We start from the raw sequence: 22,668 nt of genomic DNA on the forward strand, positions 1-22,668 counted from the left end.
TTATTAGATAGTCTTTATAAATCAGATAGAGAATGTAGAGTGCTACGGCCAATGGGGATATCCTCCATCAGTACCATTTATCATTTACTACATGAAGTATCGGGAGATATGAACAATCTGCTTAAAACATGGGATCAGGAATTGGAACTAGAAATCTCTATAGAAACGTGGAATGACATTTGGGAAAACGCCAGAAGAATCACCAACTGTAACAGAACCCAGGCTATCCAGCTGAAGATACTTCATAGGGCCCATCTAGCACCGGATCGAGTGGCAAAATTTAAGGCAAGAGCATCTCCAATGTGTCCCAAGTGTAAAATAGAGGTGGGCACTCTTGTACATTGCCTATGGACCTGTCATAAGATCCGTAGATACTGGACTAAAGTAGCAAGTACCCTGACAGAAATTTTAAGAACGGAAATTAAAGTGGACCCTGTATCTCTCCTTTTGGGCTTTTCGAACTTTTCCTCCCTGGACATGCACGGGAAGAGACTATTTTCTATTCTCTCTTTCTGTGCAAGGAAAAATATTTTGTTAACTGGGTGGCTGAGGGCCCCCCTGGACTTTCAAATTGGCAGAGATTAATTATGGAATGTATTCCCCTTGACGTCCTTACAAATATAGTGCACCGAAAGACCGAATTATTTTTAAAATATGGCAGCCCTTCTTGAATTATATGAATACAGATATTTTGGCTATCCTAACAAGGGCTTTTATTTAATTGAGATTGCGAACCTGGCTGGTCCGGGGCCCCTTAGGAGAGGAATCCCGCACGAATACGGGTTTTGTTACATTTGATGTTAACACATTCCGAGCATGTATCTCACTACCCAATTTCTATGTTATCCATTGTTTTTTTGTTTTTTTTCTCTTTCTCTTATTTGAATAATGTAAGAGACTTAAATATTCACTCTGGGTAGTTGTAGGTTAGATTAGTGGTTAGTTGAGTTTTGTTTTTTTTTCTCGGTATTTTTCTTTTGTTAAATTTTGGCTATTATATATTTAAGATTTAATTGTATATCAATGTTTGTACTTGAGAGTTTTGTTTATTTTTGTAAACTTGTAAAAATGTTAAATTTCTAATAAAAATATCTATAAAAAAAAATACTTTTCATTGATTGAAGAAACTGATGAGAAGAGCAAGATGAGACAATGCTGTCCACACTTGTTGGTGTCTGTAACATGCTGATAACAGCTGATGTGATCTCATGCACTGAAATATTTTTCGAACAAGGGCGAGCTTTGTTTAGAGGTTGCTCTTTGGATCAGTGAGTCTGGAATGGAATTTGGATGAGAATTCTTGAGTTTTTGGAATGTGAGAATTTGATTTTATGCTTCACACAACCAAAGAAGATTACTCGGCTTGGAATTCAAATTAGTTGGCGTCTGAGTCTCATTGTTATGTGTAATAGTATCGTGAATAAATGTGGGAAGGATTGAGAGGTCATGACATAATTGAAGACTATTTCCATTCAAGAAAAGAGGTAACAGAAAACAGGAAACTCGAAGCCAGTTAGATTTACATCTGTCAGTGGAAAAATGCTGGACTCCATTATTATGGACATTTAGAAAGCCATTGTATAAATTAATCAGTTTTAAATTAATTTTGTGCAAGGGAAATTGGGTGGTATCTTTCATAGGGCGTATATAATGTTGGCCACGGTCAGATTTGTGGCAGAGTCATGTGACAATTTCAGCAAGGCCTTTCTTGATGTTGGGAACAACTCACCGCATCTTTTATTCATCTGCCCTGGTGTCAAGCTGAGTTTCTCAAGAGACAGCAGCAAGTTGCTTATGAAGGGGGATTATTGCTTCTGAAAAGCACAGCACACCTCATTAATCTGTAGCTTCCTATCTCACCAAATATGCTGAATAAACTCGATGCCCAGAGTGGTTTCTGCCAACAACAACTTGGTGTTTGATCCAAAGGACCTTGCTGTTTCTTTCTCATTTAAGATTCCCTTCATTGGAACCCTTCCTCCTCATTAATTAATTTAAAGTTCAATCTACGACCCTTGTTGTATGATTCGCCACAATCTTGGTCTCAACATGGTTCAAGTGAGCCTTTCCCATATACTGGTGTTGGTGCCCATGAATCAGAATTCATACTCCCACACAAATCCTTGAGGCACACAATCACCTCTCTCATCTTGTTTATCCAAGTCAATTTGCACAAGGCACAGGTAGTATTATGCGGCCTATTACCTTCTTAGTTCTGATTTTTAATTTAGGCCTGAGGTGCTCGTAATCCCTCAGCAGAAACTCTTTCCTCATCCTCCCTTTGTCACTGGTACTTGTGTGGACTATGATCACTGGATTCCTCCCCTCCCACTCCAAGTTTTCCTCAAGCTCAGAAGATATTGTGACAAAGTCAAAAGAGTGTATGTGCACTTTAAGATAGCAAGTGTTTCCTGAATTCAGTGCAGAGACTGAACCCCTTCAGTAATTGAAACCAAACACCCACAACAGCTCGCATCACCTCGACATCTGTTAAGAGTGTGAAGGAGTGAAAGAGAACTCCTAATTTACATTATGTAAAGAAAAATAATTTATTTTCCTAACAGAACACTAAATAAAAGCAATTACAAATCCTTTTCTTCCACTAATTACTATTTCACCCAACTCCATAAAAATGCTGCTCCAATAACACAATCATTAAACATTACATTAACTTAATCTCAAGTCCATACAGTCTCTGACTTCTCCACTGTCTTCAATCTTCTGTCTGCTGATTTCCCGGGTCTTATTCTTTCTTTTTACTGCTTTTACAGGAAAAGGTACCTTTTGATAGAGAATGCTTTCTTATTACTTTTAGAGCAAGTTGTTAGATGGGCAATTAGCTCTCTGGCTCTATGGCAGTTGCTCAGCTGTTTGGTAGCAGTTGCTCTGACCATTTTCAAAATGCCCTGGGTTTATACTCCCCAACATCGTACCCTCCCATTGGTATCAAGAAGCACCATGTTTAAAGGGACCACGCAATGCTTTCCCCATTTTATGATTCTACAATTTTACAAAACACCAAATTCGTAATCCATAATTACTCCACCCAACTTTGCAACAATATGATTAGCAAACTTAAATGTAATATTTTGGAGAACATAAGAAATAGGAGCAGGAATAGGCCATCTGGCCGTTTGAGCCCACATCACCATTCAGTAAGATCATAACTGATCTTTTTGTGGCCTCAGCTGCACTTACCCACCCTCTCATCAAAACCCTTCATTCTTTTACAGTTCAAAAAATTAGCTTTAAAGACATTCAGTGAGGAGGCCTCAACTACTTGACTGGACATGGAATTCTACAGATTCACAACCGTCTGGCTGAAGAAGTTCCTTCTCAATTCAGCCTTAAATCTGCTCCTCCTAATTTTGAGGCTTTGCCCTCTTGATCTAGTTTCACCCACCATGGAAACATCCTCTCTACTTCTATCTGATCTATTCCTTTCATAATTTTATATTGTCTATAAGATCCCCCTCATTCTTCTAAATTCCAATGAACATAATCCCATTCTACTCAGTCTCTCCTCATAAGCCAACCCCCTCAACTCTGGAATCAACCGAACCTTCTCTGCACCCCCTCTAATGCTGGTATATCCTTTCTCAAGTAAGGAAGTTTGACAACTGTCCTGATCTGGTGATTGCATACATATCTGGAGAGCTATGTGTTGTTCTTCTTACTGCTGGTTGCAGTCTCTCAGCATCATTGCATCATCACCATTGGTGTTTTCTTTCATACTGTCTGCATGCATGGTTGGCATGTTGTGCATTGGTCTGAGCTAGCTTCTGTTCCTTTACATCGCAGTATGATCAGGAATGATTTCATAAAGTATGGACTGGTTGCATATTTTAGAAACTTTGGCTGACATCCAGATACAGGTATTTCTGACTGGATTTTTCACTCTCATTTTTGGTCCAGTGCTCAGTGGCAGTCATTCTCTTGCTTCATTCTCTTTCATTGTCTTCTGTACTTCAAGAAGAATGTCCCATGTTTTGGAATGGTTAGACAATTGGCCATTTACAGTTGCCTTCAATGTATTAATTGTACAGGGTATAGTACTCCCTTCTCCATTGGTTTTTTATGAAAATGCAGCAATACAGTGTGAAAACATTGTTTGTTGCTTACTAGGATTTGATTTGAGCAAGGATAATTGGGCAATGATGAAATGTGGGCCACTTCCCACATAGCATTCATGTCTTAGAATGGCTTGCAAGTCAACTATGGTTCATTGTCAGGCACCACCTGATCCAACTTACTTTTAGTCGAAAAGGAAGGTCACTGTTTAAAAGACAGTAGCTAACTTATTGAACAATGGGAAATTTGGATTCTTACCTGAGAGCAATACAGGGCCTACAGCTTGATAGGTCTTGAACTTTAACTGGAATGAAGGTAAGCCTGCATCCTAATTATTGAATTTGCAGATTACCCAAATGAATTTCTTGCTGTGACTCTTCCAAATATTTTGTGATCCAGGGCTGCATAATCTTCATTGAGGTTTCCACATGTCTGCAAATAAGTTTTTTCCAAGCAGATGCTGCTGCTTCGCACTGCACTGCCATATGATGCAATATCATGTCAGTATCTGGGAATTGATTCTTTCTAATCAGCTAGCATTATTAACCTAAATCTGTTCTGTCCTCATAATTTGTCATTAACATAGTGATAGGCATTTTACCTTCAGGAGAATATTCATATCTGATCAGATGATACTTATGTTTGCTCCTTTAATAAAAGCACTAGATGTGTGTAATGTCGGACTGAAATATTCCATCGATTTTTCTCACTCCTACTGGCATCTACTTTTATTACAGTTGGAGGCGTTTGTGTCTCTGGGCTGAAGCAAAGCATTTAGATGTAAACTGCAGCATGCTTCCCTCAACATATCATGCTGGGAAAGGACTCAGTCAGATGGAGACTGAGCCCTCTATACTATCAGATCACATGTTATGACACACTGGAATTTTTTTCTATTCATTCAAGAGGGTATTGCTGGCGAGGCCAGCATTTATTGGCTATTCCAGGGGGTAGTTGAGAGTCAACTACTTTGCTGTGTGTCTGGAGTCACATGTAGTTCAGACCAGGTAAGGATAGCAGTTTCCCTCCCGAAAGGACATTAGTGAAGCAGGTGGGTTTTTTGGACAGTCAGCAATGGTTTTGTGGTCATTACTAGACTCTTGATTCCAAATTTTTATTGAATACAAATTTCACCATTTGCCATGATGGGATTCGAAGATTACCTGGGTCTCTGGATTAACAGTTCAGCAATAATACCATTCGGTCATTGCCTTCCTGTTTGGAGGAAACTGGTCATATGAATGCATATCCCTTAAAGATAGATTGTGGGCTAGCTGTTGGACATAACACAACACAATATAGATGGCTGGCTGCTGATAGCTACATACATATTGATTGAAGTGTTTGAATAAACCAGTGGAGAACAATCACTTCTTCACCTTCAAAAATCTTTTTGAGGTGAGTTGATCTGAATATCTGTTTCGATGATCCAGCACCGACTCTCCTATTCTGTTTGTAAAAAGGCCTCTTGTTTCAAATACTATATAAATGCATCCTGTTGCATTGAATCTGTCCTCACAATGCACGTTAGTTACATCTTCAGAACCTCTTCTCATCTGGAAATTATAAAGTCATATCTGTTGCCAGTGACTGAAAGTCCATCCAAATCTTGGCTGTCTAAAATAGGAAGGAAGTAAAGTGCACCATGTAGCAGATTAGAACTGAAATATATTTGATGTTGGGTTCACTTGGTCTAACCCTCGTATTGATATATCATAATGCACTCAATACACCTCATTGTGCATGATGTAGTTCAATTGTGGTCATGGTATTCGATGTAGCTTGAGGCATTGGCAAATATTAGAGGAGGACATTAAAAGCACTAATCTTTAGCCCTTTGGGAAGTGTGCAGCAAGAGGAGTTAAATGAAATACTGCTGAATGATAGTTTAAAGGAGCAATATGGGAAAATAATGCAAGGAACTGACCTGGTTTGAATAAAATAGATACTGAGAGACATGTGCTTGTTTTAGTAATGACACTGAATATTTTATATCGCAGAACTTCAAAAGTGGTCAAAGTAAATTAGTGAGAAGTTATTACATCAGGGTCAATGGATAATGTGATAGCATTTTTAAATGTAAACCAAATCATGGAGAAAGGTCATTGAAAGGGTAGTTGATCAGTACATGACAGAAAAAAAAGAATAGATGGGTATACTGATGCTGTTAGATGATGTAAGAAGAGAGGAAGTTCATATTGAGCCTAAATAATACCCTGTGCAACTTATTCATTATTTTGAGGAGACCAATGACGTCTTCCTCAACTCTTCTCTTGATGAAAGAGAAAAATCCCAACCCATTCAATCGTTACCAATCCTGTTAGTTCTGGAACCAATGGAGTTCACCTTTTTTTTTCATTTTGACCAGGGCTGTATGCCTTGATAATGCTGCAATATTGGTCAGAATTAATTGTTTCTCTTGAAATAAGGCCATGGAATCTTCATCATCCACATGGAGCAGGGGAACAAGCAAAGAGGACCGAAAACTTATTGTCTCAACCGAATGATTGTATCTCAGACAAGACAGCACTCCCTTAATGTCCTAGAGTGTCATACTAGCCCAAATATTCAAATCCTAGAGTGGAGCTGAACTCATATTCTCTTGATTTAGAGCAAGAATGCCGTAAACTGAGGCAAGTGTTGGACAGTGATCCTTGAGTGAAAGGAGTAGCAGCATGTATTGGAAATCCAACCAGTTCTATGACATTGATATGTACCTTTAAATCACTGCATTTTCAAGGAATAACAAGGATACAATTGTCAGCATTTGACACAAATATCATGGATCAAATTACAAATCGCTCAACTTCAAGTCCAGTCTGGATAAATAGGGTTAAGTACAAAGAAAAGATTCTACAGAGCTGTGTGGAATCTTTAATAATGGTTCAGAAAGGATTTATATGACTTACATTTTTTATAACTAATGCGCATGCAAAAATTGCATTATAACAAGGCCATGAGTGGTGTAAATCGCCTATGCTCTGCACTTCAATGTTTTATGGCTTTGGCATGGATAAGTGTTTAAAACTGTGATACATATTTAAAAAAAAAATTAACAATACCTGCAGTCTTGCTTTAAATAATACACAGGTATCAGTTCACAGGGGAAGTTAAAATTAGTAACTTGAAAATTGCAAAGAAACAACAGATGTAGGCAGTTGATCAGTACCCTCTGGAAATATGATTTAATCTTCCTGTATTTTCTAAGCAAAATCAGTGATCAGGGAAAGCAAAACAAAGGACATATCACGGGGTAGACATTTTAAAGGATATGAGTGACTTACATGAGAGAAACTATTAAATCCAAAAGATTCAGTAAAGAAAATAAGGAGAATTTTCAAGGACAACAAATTGGGTGTAATGTAATAAACTAGTTTGTTTTTGTAGTCCATACCTCCTTTTTGGAACAATTTATTTTTCCAGTGATACAACTGGAACTCACTTGCACTACTTGCTTCAACATAGACCCCCTGCTTCACTGCAAACAACACCCTACAGATGAGGAAGCTTTGCCTAATTTCCCTATCAACACATTAACTCCTCTACTTTAGCTAAATTCAACAATAGTGACAAAATGGTTTGTGTATCAAATCTGATAAGTTTTAGGACCCTTATCCATGTTGACTACCAGCAGGTACTTTAATTCTGATATGTGCAGAATTACTGTATTTTGCTTCATAAGCAGAGCCAACTTGCTATATAAGGCAGTTTTTTGTGATATATCAAAAGTATTTTGTATAAGTCATCAGGTGTACATTTGGCATAATCATATCTTGCTTTGACCATTGCTTATGCTGTGTCAGGTATCTTCGCATTTCTGCCTTTCAAGGATGGCCATTACACAAAAAAATGGATTGCATTACTCCCAGTGTTGACTTTGAGTTATAGAGTCATAGAGCTATACAGCACGGAAGCAGACCCTTCAGTCCAACATGTTCATGCCGATCAGGTATCCTAAATAAGTCGAGTTCCATTTGCCAGCATCTGGCCCATATCCCTCTAAACCCTTCCTATTCATATACAGGCTCAACATGACCTCCCTGGGGTGGCACAGTGGCTCAGTGGTTAGCATTGCTGCCTCACAGCACCAGAGACCCAGGTTTGTTTCCAGCCTTAAGCGACTGTCTGTGTGGAGTTTGCACATTCTCCCCATGTCTACAAGGGTTTCCTCCAGGTGCTCCGGTTTCCTCCCACAATCCAAAGTTGTGCAGGTCAGGTGAATTGGCCATGCTAAATTGTTCATAGTGTTCAGGAATGTGTAGGTTAGGTGCATTAGTCAGGGGTAAATGTAGAGTAATTGGGAAGGGGAATGAGTCTGGGTGGGTTACTCTTTGGAGGATTGGTTTGGACCTAATAGCCTGTTTCCACACTCTAGGGACTCTCTGATTCTCTGAACTCCTATACTTGATGCACTGACCAATAAAGGCAGACATACCAAATGCCCTCTTCACTGTCCTATCTACCTACAACTCCACTGTCAAGGAACTTTGAACCAAGGCCTCTTTGTTCAGCAACACTCCCCAAATCTTTATACCATTAAGTGTATAAGTCCTTTCCTGATTTGCCTTTCCAAAATGCAGCTCACATATTTATTTCAATTAAACTCCATCTGCCACTTCTCAGCCCATTGGCCCATCTGGTCCAGATCCTGTTGTAATCTGAGGTAACCTTCTTTGCTGTCCACTACACCTCCAATTTTGGTGTTGTCTGCAACCCTACTAACCATACCACCTTTGTTCACATCCAAATAATTGATATAAATGATGAAAAGGAGTGGACCGAACACTGATCCTTGTGGGACACCGCTGGTCACAGGCCTCCAGTCTGAAAAGCAACCCTCCACTACCCTCTGTCTTCCACCTTCAAGCCAATTCTGTATCCAAGTAGCTAGTTCTCCCTGTATTCCGTGTGCTCTGAACTGTCTAACCAGTCTGTCATGAGAAACCTTGTCAAATACCTTACTGAAGTCCATACAGATCATGTCCACTGCTCTGCCCTCATCAATGCTCTTTGTTACTTCTACAAAAAAACTCAATCAAGTTAGTGAGACCATGATTTCTCATGCACAAAGCCATGTTGACTATCCCTCATCAGTCCTTGCCAATCCAAATACATGTAAGTTCTGTCCCTCAGGACTTACTGCAACAACTTTCCCACCACCAATGTCAGGCTCACAGGCCTATAGTTCCCTGCCTTTTCCTTACCACTTTTCTTAAATAGTGGAACCATGTTAGTTAACCTCCAGTCTTCTGGCACCTCACCCATGACTATTGATGATACAAATATCTCAGCAAGAGGCCCAGCGATCTCTTCCTCAGCTGAGGGTGATAGGCCGGAGAGGGGGTGGGGGCGGAGAGGTCGGGAAGAAGCCCTCTCCAGCCTATCACCCTCACCTTAACCTCCTTCCACCAATCGCATTCCCAACGCCCCTCTCCCAAGTCCCTCCTCCCTACCTTTTATCTCAGCCTGCTTGGCACACCCTCCTCATTCCTGAAGAAGGGCTTATGCCCAAAACGTCGATTCTCCTTCTCCTTTGATGCTGCCTGACCTGCTGCACTTTTCCAGCAACACATTTTTAAGCTCTGATCTCCAGCATCTGCAGTCCTCACTTTCTTCCAATTTCAGTTTGTCAGATTCACCCCCAACCAACCATAATTGTTTCCTGGATCCTGGAGGATCTATCTTCACAATAGATGGAAGCCATTTCATCTGAATGGTATTCGAAAAATGTCTTGAGATAAATCCAAATTAGAGTTTATTTTATGAAGAGGGTTCACAGATTACAAGGTTTTTGCAAGTTTCAGGCTGTAGATCCGAATGCAGGATAAATCTGACCTTCCTTCTGTCCTTTTTTAGAGTGGGGGACAGATTATGTAGCTGCTTTGTCAATTTAGATTATGAGAAAACTTTCCACATTCCAAAACATTGCCTTGTTTTCAACACAGCGACATGTCACATGATGCTTGAAATATGATACGTGTGAAGTCTGTACAGTTTTTAATTGTCTTATGTATAACGTCCATATTATTTGACACAAATAATATTTTAAATCTCTGCAGAATCCCTTAAACTGGAATATTTCTATACAGACAATCAATCACCTTTTACAGTGCCTACTGTGTTAGGGTTATTAAATCAGTTCTGTGTGAAAAGGGTCAATCTGTATCATAAGGCACCTTTCAAAGGAAAAGGCACACTTTCTGAATAAATCACAAAGTGATATAAATTCATCACATCAGACTGCAAAGCAATCTCACCAATTCTAATAGAAGAGATACAACCAAAGAGTAAAAAATGTAACTGGGCTGTGTAATAAGTATTAATATATCATCTAACAGCATTGGAATGCCATGTACCAGAAACAATCATTCATGTCGGAAGGAATAAAACATAAAATGAGATGAATATACTGCAATGAACTGTACTAGGCGTGAGGCAGCTAATTGGCATGTAACCCAGGATATAATGAAATGATGCACACTTTGAGATGAGGAATGCTTCCTTGCCCCTTTCAATCACTCCCTAGGGGAATAATTTTTACCCACACTGTACTTGTCTTTTTCCCAAGCACTGTATTATGTAAATGAAATATTCTTCTCCAGCAAAACTTTCCACACTGTAAGTAATCTAATCTAAAAAAAACTAATCCATTAATATAGTGATGAGTTCAGAAGAAGAGCCGAGTTGGATTCAAAACTGAGAACAACTGACCTGCCACCTTGACATCAATTGTGGGAAAACTGATGGGGGGCATATTAAGAGATGGATTAATATAGACTCAGAGAAGACAAAGTTAATACCAGAAAGTTAACATGACCCTGTAAAGGGCAGATCATGCCTGACATATTTTGCTGATTTCTTTGCCGAGTCGACATAGGCAGTGGATGAGAATATTGCTGTGGATATTGTTTATGTAGACTTTCAGAAAACATTTGATACGGTGTCATATGGCAGGTCGGTTCGCAAATTAGAAATGTTTGGGATTGATGGGTCCTTGTTAGCATGGATTGGAAGTTGGCTAAAAGGCAGGGAACAGAGGATAGGTATAGTTGGGCATTTCTCAGACTGGAGACAAGTTGAAAATGGTGACCCCAGGGATCAATGTTGGGACCCTTGCTTTTTCTGATTTAAATAAGCGATTTGGAGATGGTGGTGTTGATGGCAAAATCTCTAAATTTGCAAATGATACAAAGGTAGAGAGAATAGTGAATTGTGAGGATGAAGATGAGTGACGTCAGAGGGATATTGACAAGTTGGCCAAATGGACAGACACAGACACCAGACAGATGAATTTCAATGCAGAGAAATGTGAGGTACTGCATTTTGGTAGAAGAAACTGGAAGTAACGAGACATGTTCAATGGTATAGTCTTAAGGGGAGTACAGGAGCAGACTTTCGGGTTCAAGTGCATAATTGTCTGAAGGTGACCAGGCCAGTTAAAAGAATTGTTAAGAAGGTTTATGGGATCATTGGGTTTATAAATTGAGAAGTGTAGAGTGTATAAGCAAGAAAGTGATTCTATACCTCTGTAAATCATTTTGAGTGTTGTGTTCAGTTCTGAGCACATTATTTAAGGAAGCATGTCAAAGCCCTGGAGAAAGTGCAAAGGAGGATTACTGGCATAATACCAGAAATTAGGGATTTTAGATAAAAGGAAAGATTAGAGAAAGGAGGCTTCCTCTCCTTGGAGCAGAGAAGATTTACATGTGACCCTTTTGGGATGTTCAAAATTATGAACAATTTTGACAGGGTAAAGAAGGATAATCTGTTTCAATTAGTAGGTGTATCAGTAAGTAGAGATTGCAATTTCAAGATTGTCAGCAAGCAAGCGAGGAGTGAGATGAGGAGAAACCCATTTACCCAGAATGTTGTGAGGATTTAGATTCGCTGCCAAAGAGAGTGGTGGAGATGGGAATGGGAGGTTTCAAAATAGAGCTAGATGTATATTTGAAAGTGATTAATTACAAGAAAACCAGAGATAGGGCTGGTGAATGGGACTAGCTGGGTAGCTCTTTCAGGAGCTAGTACAGACACAATGGGCCGAGTGGCCTCCTTCGGTTGAGTAAAATTCTACGATTCTAAAGTTCTTAACTCTGCTTCTCTCTCCACACGTGCTACTAGCTTGCTGAGTTTCTGTGTCATTTTGTGTTTTTGTTTAAATCTTGCGGTACTTTTAATTTTGTGAGATGACACAAATGCCTTGGATGGAGCTTTGGAACAAGAATGGAGGTTGACCATCATTTCTAGAAATGAAGACAATTTTTCTCTGCTATTGTCATAATATATTCACGATAGATTCAGTGAAATAAGTGCTAATAGGTCTTGAAAAGCGATGACTTTTTGAAAGCCAAACTCTAGGAAAGGAACTTTTCTGATTTTTGTGATCAGGATGCTGTACTTACATAGATAGTCTTCAAAGGTGAGCATTTCCTTGTTTGGCAGCATTGCTGGGAGCTGCTCTCCTCCACTAGCTGGTCTTTATCAAAATTATGGGCTGCTTGCTCCGTCATTAAAGGGCTGATGCAGCTGCTCCTGGAAGTATTCCTCAGGCAAGAAATTTAAGAAGAGGGTCAAGGAGCAGAATAGTCAAGGGTGCATTATCTTTTTGTGAACTGTCTATCCTTGCACTTGACTTTTCTACTATTTAAATACTTGTGTCATTTTTCACAGTGAGTGGTCAGGTTAGATATGTTGATTACTTAGCTGTCAAGACCTGTGCAGTTTTTCACAAAAAAGGAACAAAATATTGCAGGCTGTTTTGGGTCTCTCTGTCCCTGTCTGTCAACTTACTTGCTGCTGTGTCACAACCAGATTACTCATCTTGAAAATAAATTTGACATTTACGTAGGTACAATTGATAAAGTGTACGACAGGAAAATCTATCTAAAGTTAGCAGCTGACATGAAGAGCTGTTCGTAAACATGCTTATCAGGAACACATTTCACTGTAATTGCAACATGTCGTTGCATTCTTACAATTTCTTGCACAGTAGACTAATTGTAGATAAGGAAGTGTATTAGTTTGTGTAAGCAGCAACTCATTTTGCAACCAAGTTGAAGTTGTCATGTCTTTATTAGGGACTGTAGCATTCTGGAATAATTGGTTTCTCTGTTGAAGCATATGTATGTTCCTAGGCACTGGTGGACATGTAGTACTGTTTTATGGATCCATAAAAAAACTGCATTTTGCTGTGTATTGAATAAATATATTGAGAATGTTTTTCCATGAAGTTGCTTTCAAGCAAATTGAAATGAAGTTTTGGAATTGCCAGTTTCGTTCTTGCACCTGTCCGCTCCACCCTCATCTCTAACCTATCACCATTACCCCCACCCTCATCTACCTTTCGCAATCTCAGCTACCTTCCTGCCAGCCCCACTCCCCTCCTATTTATCTCTCCAACCCCTCGGCTCACAAGCCTCATTCCTGATGAAGGGCTCTTGTCTGAAATGTCGATTCTCCTGCTCCTCGGATGCTGCCTGACCTGCTGTGCTTTTCCAGCACCACGCTGTCACCTCTAAGAATTCATTATCAACACAGTGAATAAAATCATGAGGGGTACAGATAGTGTTAAAGGTATTTTTTTTCCCTAGGATGTGAGATTTCAAGATGAGGGGGCATATTTTTGAAATGAGGGGAGAGAGATTTAAAAATGACATGAAGGGCAAATATTTTACGCAGAGGGTGGTTTGCGTGTGAATGAACTTCCTGAGGAAGTGGTAGATGTGGGCATAATTACAACATTTTGCGAAGTACATGAATAGGAAAGACTTGGAAGGATATGGGCCAGGAGCAGCCAGGTGAGCCTAGTTTATTTCGGGATTATGTTTGGCATGGACTAGTTGGACGAAAGGGTCTGTTTCCATGCTGTGTGACTCTGTGACTGACAGGTAAACAATGCCAAGTTTCTTACCCTTTCACAGGCCTCTACCCTGGTGAGCCAGACTTCAGAACCTGCCAACCAATCAGAGGAGAAAGTGAGGACTGCAGATGCTGGAGATCAGAGCTGAAAACGTGTTGCTAGAAAAGCACAGCAGGTCAGGCAGCATCCAAGGAGCAGGAGAATCGACGTTTCGGGCATGAGCCCTTCTTCAGGAATTTCCTCTTTCCTGAAGAAGGGCTCATGCCCGAAATGTCAATTCTCCTGCTCCTTGGATGCTGCCTGACCTGCTGCGCTTTTCCAGCAACACATTTTCAGCAACCAATCAGAGGTCAGCATCTACTGGATCTTAAAGTTGGGTTATCCAAACAAAAACTTATTTTTTCTTCTTTATATAGGATTGGAGTCACAGTGAGAGGAAAGAGAAGGGGTTAGAGCTTTCAGTCATCCACCACTGCCAACTTCCATCTCTTGCCAACCTCTGCAACTCAGCAGGTAGGTCACATAATTTCACAGTCGGGAAATCAGGTCCCTTTCTTGCCCAATGAGGTGGCAGGTGATCAGAAGGTTACAGTTGCGACCTTCCTTGATTGATCAGTTAAGGGTCCTTAATGCTAATAAGTGAGAAAGTCATCTATAGGCACACTCTTCAAATACTTAATTGCTGAGCTGTTGAGAAGATTAGTTTCTTTTCAGGGCAAACTATGCCTAATTATTTCCCCTTCTTGCGACCTCCAAGGAGGGGCGAATTATGTCCATGACATCCAACGGGTTGTTTAAAACAACTCAATCAACCTTCACCAATTTGTACCACTCTTTTCACCTCTTATCACTTTCTCACAATATCCTTCTTGTTGTCTCTTCCTTGTCACTAGGGTTTTTGACTGATGTTATGATGAATCAAAACACTTCAGTTTTAATGTGCAGCTACTGCTGTTGAACCACATCTGTCTGTTCTCTTCTTCACTCCCTCTGAAGCCCATATTGATTAAGGTTTACCCTGTCAATTGAGACATTCCAAGATCATGCTGTTTTGATCTTATGCTGAGTTGATATCCTGTCAACACTTAAGCCCAAATTCACTTAACTAAGGTGATGAAAAATTAGTCTGAGGGACTGTAAATTAAAATCTGTCATCTTTTTATTGTTTAGCCTGTGCCTCTCATGCCTTGACTGTTCCAAGCTATACCCAACAGCAAAGGAGTAGCTCCCGCTCCCAATATTCTGTCAGTGTTGTTCATATGTCGTTCTTCTCTGTTACCTTCTGATGGCAAATTACATGTGTGCACATTCTCTATTGTCAGGAAGTCTTTTGCCACCTCCTGCTGAAGGTTTCCAATGAGGCTGTGAAGAGATACACTTTGTGTTTTCAACAAGATTCTTTTTATTGCCTTAATGCTTAGCCTATGGTCAATAATTTCTCAGAAGCAGAAACTGCTATCCCAGTACATGGGGATTGAACAGTGACCCCACCCTCTAATATTGGTAAAGCAATGTGAAACGTTATATATTTCTCACCTAGTAAGCTCGTTGTGCACTATTTTCATATTGACATGTGTCTCATACAGCCTTGTTGACAACTTCTATGAGCAATGTGTTGGGCTTTATTTTTCTCATAGTGAAGGGATGAGTGATATTTTATAGATCTCTGAACTAATGAACCGATAATTTCTTTTTTGATTACAATGGTACAGTTTTGTTTCCAAGTTTGACTGGTATTTCTGTTATCTGAGTAAATCCAACCAGCAAGACATCAATCTACAAATTGAGTTGCCTGCAGTAGCACCAATATTTCAGATCTTTAATGGGCAATTGTGGTTTGCAATCTATTTCCGAGCATTTTTAGGTCTTCTAGCTGTCAGGAAAAGCTGTTAGAAGAAGCTAGAATTTCACTCATATTTTTTGTGTTTGCAAAATAACAAGTGGAAAAACTTTCTATTGACATATTATGGGTCAAAAATACATTTTCCAAGACACCAGTCTGCACACAAAACCACTCATTAGGATTTTAAAATCAATGCTACAGATACCACAGCTACAAAATAAGTACTGTTCTGACTGGAATTGATCTGAATGACTTTGGTGCTTATGTTCCCTATTTTCTCATTTTTTAATCTCTTCTCCAGTTTCCCTGCATCAGCTTGACGTAGTTGGTTCCAGCCAGCTCTGGGTCTTGGCCAAAGAAGCTATCCCAGCCTTCCTACACAGCACTGCATATTTACTGCATTATCACAGATCAGCAGATAGGATTTTAAATGGAGACCCTCCTTCACCTGATCCTGATATTACAGTGAATGTCCATCATGCTTCTTGTACAAGGGTAATTCTGAAGGAGTTAATGCTCATGTCACATTAAGCTCTTATGATGTTACGCAGTCTTTGGCTGGAGCCATTTGAGTTCTGCATGAGAATCCAAAGGGTGTGTAATAACATCTCTGAACAGGTTGATTCAAACTGAGCTATGGAAAAGAGGACTGATGGTGATGAACTGCCAAACCAAAACAGCACATACAATCATGGTGCCAACAGTGGTTTTGTGAAGAAAATCAGAGATGCATGACATGACAGTGCTGTTCTGTGGAACTTAGCAAAAACTCCCTAGACCCTACCACTGCCAAGCAAAGTCTTGAAACAGACCATTCATCTTCAGCTAGCACTGAATAGGATTGAGAAGAATGAGAGGGAATCTCATAGAAACATATACAATCCTGATAGGACAGGCTGTGGGAAGAATGTTCCCGATATTGGGGAAATCCAGAACCAGGGGTCACAGTTTTAAAAAAGGGGTAAACCCATCAGAGGATGAGGAAGAATTTCTTCACGCAGAGAATTGTGAACCTGTGGAATTCTTGTTGGGACTAGCTCATTAGAAACAGTCAAAAGGGAGCTGGACATGGCCCTTGCGGCTAAAGGAAACAAGAGGTATGTAGAGAAAGTGGGAGTGGAATACTGAAATTGCATGATCAGCTATGATCATAATGAATTGGGAGCAGGCTCGAAGGACCGAATGTCCTACCCCTTCACACATTTTCTATGTTTCTCTTACTTAAATGGAGAATTTTGAAATGCAGAGAGATTTAGGTGCTCTAGTGCAGTAGTTACATAAGTTAGTACTGTAATAATGCTGCTCCTTTAACAAGGTTATGTTGTGCTTGGCTTTTTCTTCCCAGAGAGACCATAAAAGACACAGATTCTAAAATGCCTGGGGTTGATGGGTTTTAGGGTCAATTTGATTATAGCTAACAGATACTGCCTCAGGAAAAAGGCTTCTACGTTTTAAAAAAAACACTTGTCTAGCTTTTCTCTGAAAGCAGTCAGGCAGTTGTAAAACTGCTGAACCCAAAGAAGCAGGTCCATGCTGGTACTCTTTCTCCCACTTCTCTCCTGTAAACGCCTGTGATTATGGGAATTGCTGCAAGTATCAGGAACAGCATCATTAAGTTGGAATAGTCTGTAGGGTTTTCGGAGAGGTTGAGTTATTCGGTATTCTGTTCTCTTTTGCTTGTGTTTCATTCGGTAACCTTGTAAATAAATTATGTTTTGTTTAAAACTGAGTGGTTTGACCAACTGCATCCCTCCTGGAATATCCATGTTACACCTACTTAAAACAACCAGCCAAGTTAGGGGCTGGGCTACTTCCTTGAAATGTTTTGAGGGGGTCTGGCCTTGTCCATAACAGTATGCAGGTACAATACATAATTAAGAAGATGCAAAGGATGCTATTCTTCATAATGAAATGAATATAAAAGTACCGGTGTTATGTTTCAGTTGTACAAGACATAGTTTGAAAACTGTGTGCGGTTTTAGATCCTTTTTCAAATAAAGACTCAAATGCGTTGGAAATGTTTTGGAGAGGGTTTGTTAGATTGATACCTGGAGTGATGAAGTTGTCTTTTGACAATATAGGTTGGATAGATTGGGCTTGTTTCTGCTGTAGTTTAGGAGATTGAGGGATGACTTGATCAAAGTATAAGATCCTTACTGCAGTTGACAAGGTGGACATGGAAAGGCTGATTCCTCTTGTGGATCAGTCCAGAACTAGTGTGCACTGTTTAAAAGTTCAAGGGTCAATATTTCAGGACGGAGTTGAGGAGAATGTTCATTTCTCAGAGGTATGTGTGACTCGGGATCTCTGCCTCAGAAGCCAGAAGTTCAAACACTGATATTCTTCAAGGCAGAAGTAGGTAGATTTCTATTGGGCATTTCAATCAGAGGTTATCAGTGATAGGTGGGAATGTAAACAGATCACCCATGATCTTATTGCTTGGCAGAGCAGGCTCGAGGGGCCAAATGGTCAACATCTACTCCTATTCCAGAGGTTCATACATTTTGTTTTTTTTCCTCATGTCTTCTTCCTTGCTTTCCTATTTCATCCAACAATCTACCCTCTCCCTGTTCCGCTGTGCTCCTGGTGTCCACACTTAAGTCAAATTCTGTTCCCTTCTGACCCCTGCATTGGATTCCGATCAAGCAACCTATTTTTCTTAGAGCATTTTCACTGTTTTTTTGAATTGCCTTCACATATTCGCCTCTGTAATCTGCTCCAGACCTACAAGTCTCTGAGATCTCTGAGCTCACCTCAGCCTGGTCTCTGGAAGATGGTTAATTTTAATTGAACCATTATTGGTGACTCTGGCTTCAGGTACCTGGGTCCGAAGCTCTCGACATCTCCACCTTTTATTTCACCGTTAAGATGCTTCTTCTAACCTATCTCTTAGCCCAGCAATTTTTGCCATCTGCCCGATCATCACCTCATGGAGTTCAGTGTCAGGTTTGTTTGATTACCAGACGATGAAGCACATTGGGATGTCATATTTATGTGGAAGGTGTTACATGAATACAAGTTATTGTTGTGAATAAAACACAGCTATCTTTCGTGAAAACAAACAAGATATTTGTTAATGGACTGATGTTGGGACAATACAGTGAGAATAAGGGCTGCTTGGGTAGAGAGGTGAACACTTGGGCACAGATAATGATTTATGGCCTCTTGAATTGTTGCTGTACTTTTCACTGAGTGATTGTCTTGACAACTATTTTCAGTCAGGAGACAGGAAAATTGTATAAAGTAGTTTTGTGTGACTTGGAGGAAAATATGCCAAGCTTTTCTGAATCACAAAGATTTGAAATCCAAACATAAAATGCTGGCAAAACTCGGCAAATCAGGTGGTATTGGAGGAGAGAAATAGGGAAGGTGGTGGTGAACTGTCTTCTTGAACCGCTGTAGTCCACATGCTCTGAGGGAGGAAAGACCTGGGCAATGAAGGATTGACGATACATTTCCAGGACAGGTTGGCGAGTGGCTTGTAGGGGAACTTGCAGATGGTGGTGTTCCTATGTCCTTCCATATTGAAGTGGTCGTGGGTTTAGAAGATGCTCTCCAAGGAACTTTATGAATTCCTACAGTGGGTGTGAAAAGCACACACTGCTGTCACTGAGTGTCAGTGGTGGAGGAAGTGAAAACCTGGGGATCAAGCAGGCTGCTTTGTACTGAACGCTGTCAAGCTTCTTGGGTTTTGGAACTACACCCATCCAGGGAAATGGGGAGTATTCCATCATACTGAATTGTGCATTGCAGATGGTGGACAGGCTTTGGGACCGAGGAGGTGAATACTCACCACATTATTCCTAGCCTCTGACCTACTCTCGTAGCTTGTAGTGGCGAGTCCAGTTGAGTTTCTGGTCAGTGGTAACGCCCAAAATGCTGATAGTCGGGGATTCTTAACCCCCTTGAGTGTCAAGAGGCAGTGGTTAGATTGTCTCTTATTGGAAATGGTTGTTGCCGAGCAAATGTATGGTGTGAATGTTAATTGCTACTTGTCAGCCCAAGCCTGGATATTGTCCAGATTTTGTTGCATTCGAACACTGACTGTTTCAGTATCTGAGGATTTGCAAATGGTGCTGAACATTGTACAATCATCAGCAAACATTCCCCACTTCTGACCTTACGATGGAGGGAAGGTCATTGATGAAGCAGTCGAAGGTGGTTGGGTCTCGGAAATTAACTTGACAAACTCCTGCAGAGAAGTCCTGAAGCTGAGATGACTGACTTCTCACAACCACAACCATCTTCCTTTGTGCCAGGTATGACTCCAACCAGCAGAGAATTCTCCACTTTGATACCCATTGATTTCGGTTTCACAAGGGCTTCTTAATATTATTCTCAGCCAATGCAGCCTTGATGTTAATGGCTGTCACTCTCACCTTACCTCTGGAATATAGGTCTTTTGTCCATATTTGAACCAGGCTGCAATGAGACCAGGAGCTGAATGACCCTGGCGGAACCCAATTTTCCAGTACAATTTAAGAGTGCCATCTAGTCTTACAAGCTTGTAAGCTCTCAGTTCAGAACAACATTCACTCTCTCTTTTAAAGGGGAAGTACATGCCCTCAACTTCCTAAAACTAGAAATAGACATTACCTGGCATTTAATGTCTGACCCACGAGACCTTTAATGTCCTGCAAATGCTGCTATTTCTCATGTCTCTGACCACTGATCTTTTCATGCCCAATCCAAAGTCTGTCAATGGCTGACAAACTGAGATATGACATGATATTCCAATGCTGCTATGAAATTTGCAAGGCTTTGGGTAATCCATTCTTTCAGGTTTTCCAGACTCAGTGTGGCTGCCACCTCCCCCCACCTCTTAATGAGCACCCAGCCAAGCATTTTCAGTCTGTGACCTCATGGTGAAGGGGCATAATTTTGATCTGTAATCCAGAGTTTTCATTAGGGACAACGACAGGGTCTGCTGGAATTAGTCACAATGTTTCTCAGTTAAAGTGAGTTCCAGCTGTTGGTTCCTGTTTTGACAAGCTGGGGGAAGAGGAGGGCAGGCGCTGTCGATTCTTGGTGAAGAAAGAACTAAGTTTGATTGTTGCATCTTTCTTGGTCAACTGACACTTGCTCTCAAAATTCATGTTCTAAACCTGATCATTAGTTGATATTGATTTGACTTGATTTGATTTGATTTGACTTATACTATCACATCTACTCAAGCACAAAGGTACAGGAGTCCAGTGAAAGGTGCATAATGTCACTGTACAAGGTGCCATCTTAGGTACAAGTACCTAGGGACATAACCTTAAGAATAAGCTAGAAAGAAAGAACAAGTTAAAAGCTTAATATTGCAGTCAGTATAGCACAGCATAAAATGTATGAAATAAGGGGGTTGAAAGTTCTTAGTTTTAAGTAGAAAATAGAGAAAGAAAGCTGAAAGTTCAAATATTACAGTCTTTCCTAAGTGCTTAGCCACAGTGAGACCGCACTTCAAGGAATCACCTTGAGACCAGAATTCCACGCTGAGGTCACACCAGGACTAGAGACTGCCATGTACCTCCGAAAGACCACCACTCCAGGCCGAGAGTCCACCATTCTGGGCTGTAAGACCGCTATGCCGGGCTGAAAGTCTGTCTCACTGGACTGGGAAGTCGCGACACCAGACTGGGAGTCCGTCTCGCTGGGTCCGCGCTGCGTCTGAGGCCAGGAGTCAGAGACCAGCAGTTGGAGGCCGGGAGAAGAAAAGAGAAAAAGGAAAAGAACATACAAAAGAGAAAAAAAAATAGAGAAAACAAGAAAAGGAAATGAATGAAACTAATGAACTTTGTCTGGGGTGTCCTCCGATCGCGTCTTAATACTTCCTTCAATCTGACTCTTTACCTTTTGTGATGCTGCTGCTCCTTTAAGAAGGTTATGTTGCCCTTGTTTTTTCTTTCAGAGGGATCATAAAGCCAGAGGTTCCGAAATGTCTGGGTTTATTTACTTGAAGAAGCTTTCAAGTTTAAAAAATATTTGTACAATAATAGGGGAGTAGCCAATTCTCCTAGTTCAGGGTTTGGTTTCATTTGGCTTTAGCAGTCAGGCTGTTTTCCAGCTGGTGGTCAGTTTTAGCTGGGAACCCAGAGGAGCTGCTGGACCCAAAGAAACAGCTCCTTGCAGATCCTCTCTCTCGCTCTGACATCTCTCCTGTAAGAACCTGTGTTTGATTTTACCTTTTATGCCAAGGGGACGTTTACATAGAACATAGAACATAGAACAATACAGCACAGAACAGGCCCTTCGGCCCACGATGTTGTGCCGAACACTTGTCCGAGCTTAAGCACCTATCCATGTACCTACCCAATTGCCGCTTAAAGGTCACCAATGATTCTGATTCTGCCACTCCCACAGGCAGCGCATTCCATGCCCCCACCACATAGACCCCAAGATCCCTCTGCTCCTCCACCTTACTAAGAACCCTACCGTTAACCCTGTATTCCGCATTCTTATTTGTCCTTCCAAAATGGACAACCTCACACTTGACAGGATTGAACTCCATCTGATTGGTGGAGTTGGGGATAGTGAGGAGGGCTGTTGTTGGCTGCAAAGGGACTTGGATATGATGCAGAGCTGGGCTGAGGAGTGGCAGATGGAGTTGAACCCTGTCAAGTGTGAGGTTGTCCATTTTGGAAGGACAAATAAGAATGCGGAATACAGGGCTAACGGTAGGGTTCTTAGTAAGGTGGAGGAGCAGAGGAATCTTGGGGTCTATGTTCATAGCTCTTTGAAAGTTGCCACTCAGGTGTTCAGAGCTTGTAAGAAGGCCTATGGTGTATTAGCGTTCATTTGCAGGGGGATTGAATTCAAGAGTCATGAGGTGATGTTGCAGCTGTACAGGACCTTGGTGAGGCCACATTTGGAGTAGTGTGTGCAGTTCTGGTCACCTCACTTTCGAAAAGAT

General features: G+C 40.7%; 1 long non-coding RNA gene across 1 annotated transcript in view; it reads left to right on the forward strand.

Moving 5' to 3' along the window:
* LOC122543062 overlaps positions 1–14,434 on the forward strand; it is a 237,245-nt gene extending 222,811 nt beyond the window's left edge. The window contains exon 4 of the long non-coding RNA XR_006309909.1: positions 14,347–14,434. This is a non-coding gene — a long non-coding RNA (uncharacterized LOC122543062). The remainder of the gene's footprint in view (positions 1–14,346) is intronic.
* The last annotated feature ends 8,234 nt before the right edge of the window (positions 14,435–22,668 follow it).

The sequence above is a fragment of the Chiloscyllium plagiosum genome, chromosome 42 (assembly GCF_004010195.1).
Source record: "Chiloscyllium plagiosum isolate BGI_BamShark_2017 chromosome 42, ASM401019v2, whole genome shotgun sequence".
Lineage (NCBI taxonomy): Eukaryota > Metazoa > Chordata > Chondrichthyes > Orectolobiformes > Hemiscylliidae > Chiloscyllium > Chiloscyllium plagiosum.